Raw genomic sequence first — 2,125 nt, forward strand, 5'->3', positions numbered from 1 at the left:
TTAATTTATTATCATCATTTGTCATTATAGTTCACTTCAAATAGCATTGATTTTTTTGTGAACCTGCCTTCATCATGCTGGTTAAGGAAGGTATGTAGTTCCTTTGCTTATGTAGAATTTATGCCTCATTATAGTTATGTTATGGATCTAAGCTTTGTAGGACTATGTGTTACAAGATACCTTTGAAAGATCTGCTTCACTACATGGAACCCCAGAGTTCATTAATGTTGGAGATTTTTGGAAATTAATTTCTCAGTAATGTAAGTTTATTATTTTAGTGCCTTCTTAATTTATGGCTCTTTAGGTGTCTTAAGTTACAAAACATGAAGTGTCTTACTTGTGGAACATTGGTAGACTATGATGAAGAAAACAATTATAATCTTTTTTTGGTTTTAATAATAATTCCAAATCATTTTAAATTAATGATGAATAATAATTAAGTATTAATTAAGCATAACAGGAAGTACGTCATAATGAGGCTTAATGAATATCGTTATCGTTGTCGGATCAGGTCTGGCACCAGCATAAATCGTGGCTGATTCGTCAATATCGGATCAAGACATTGCCCCAAATCCTCGGTCCAGGCTCGATCATCAGTAATGATTCAGGCCTGTATCAGGACTGGTCCATGTTCCAACTCTTGGGCGTGTAGGTGATAATAATATGTGAAAAAGCTAACGAACACAAATTTTTAGCCAGAGTTGCTTAGCTGCATTTTATAAGGATCAAGCTGTTTTTTGGTGTTGGTAGTTAGAGAATTCTATGCTGAATAGATACATCCTTGTTTCAGTCCTGTATCTGCTATAGTTAAGAAGTTACAACTGGAGAAAGAGGACCCTCTAGCTGGAGCTATTCCGACCGCTGCACACGGATTCCCCATTGGTTTAAGGCGGATTTACAATATTACGCTAGTCCTGACGTTACGTTGACGCTGGAATAGAATCTGGATCTATGCTCTATTCCAGCGGAAAGCATGCGTCAAAAGGTCAAATCGCCCACGTTTTTGATTAAAAATTGACTGTACGCTGGCCTAATGTCATATTGTAAATCCGCCTTTATACAGGGGGACTATGGCAAGCCATCAGTAACAAAATTCAGAAAGCTATTACATAAGATAAAACCAATTATTGCGTACAAATGACGTCACAATATGGTCACTTTACGTCACCATATCATTACCTACGTCATAATATTATGACCTACGGCATCGCACATTAATGGCCAAAATATCATGACCTATAACTTTCAATAGGTCATAAATATGTTGACCTAACTTTCAATAGGTCATAAATATGTTGACCTAGCTTTCTATAGGCTACAATATGTTGACCTAAAATATTCTCTAATTTTTACTGGCAATAATATTATGACCTAATCCAGACCTAATAGTTTTCATTAGGTATTACCACGCCCTTTCAATGAACACCAGTACACCACGTGTACTGTCTGAGTGGAGCCATATCTCTTGACTCATTTACAGGTAAAGATTTAAGTGAGATTGGAGCGTTGTACTTAGTGTTTTAGAGACAAGTTTATGGTTTTAATACACTGCAAAAACAAAGGTGGGTTTTACCCACCAAATAAAGCGTATATTGAGGTAGTCATATAGCTCACTGCCAATGGTGGCTTAAAGCCGCTAGCTTTGGTGGCACATACCCACTTTTAATCATGTTAATTATACACTTTATTTAAAACAAAAACAATAATAACAACATTACAAAAGTTTTAACAGTTATTGGGACAGAGTTTATACTCAGGAGCACTTCCATTTTCTTTGTGGAACTTACACCTATGAGAGAAGCAGTGAATTTTTGAAGCAATGATACTTACAAAAAATAGTACTTACAATGGCACACAAAAGCTGCACCAACTGCATGGTAGGTAGAAGGTATTGCATGTAATACACACAATCCTCGGTTAATAATAGTCTATTGCATGCCTACACACAAAGAGAAATGGAGAAAAGATGAAAAATTGAAGTAACTATTGCTTACCACATACAAATACATGTACAAGCACATGTTGAACAAACACAGGGACAAATCCTTGGTTAACGAGTACCTAGTCCTCGCCTATGCAAAGCTGGGCGAGGCTAATAATAGCCTATTACATGCCTACGCACAAA

General features: G+C 36.3%; 2 long non-coding RNA genes across 2 annotated transcripts; one reads left to right on the forward strand and one right to left on the reverse strand.

Annotated features, from left to right (window-relative positions):
• Positions 1 to 30: 30 nt before the first annotated feature.
• LOC109591704 (uncharacterized) lies at positions 31 to 361 on the forward strand. The gene is made up of 3 exons (XR_002189940.1): positions 31 to 90; positions 135 to 260; positions 305 to 361. It is a non-coding gene; the product is annotated as an uncharacterized LOC109591704 (long non-coding RNA).
• Positions 362 to 1,666: 1,305 nt separating this feature from the next.
• LOC109591705 (uncharacterized) lies at positions 1,667 to 2,119 on the reverse strand. The gene is made up of 3 exons (XR_002189941.1): positions 1,995 to 2,119; positions 1,847 to 1,939; positions 1,667 to 1,789 (listed from the first exon to the last, which is right to left on the reverse strand). It is a non-coding gene; the product is annotated as an uncharacterized LOC109591705 (long non-coding RNA).
• Between the last annotated feature and the right edge of the window lie 6 nt (positions 2,120 to 2,125).

This window comes from Amphimedon queenslandica, unplaced genomic scaffold, assembly GCF_000090795.2.
Source record: "Amphimedon queenslandica unplaced genomic scaffold, v1.1 AMPQUscaffold_7475_Cont20574, whole genome shotgun sequence".
Lineage (NCBI taxonomy): Eukaryota > Metazoa > Porifera > Demospongiae > Haplosclerida > Niphatidae > Amphimedon > Amphimedon queenslandica.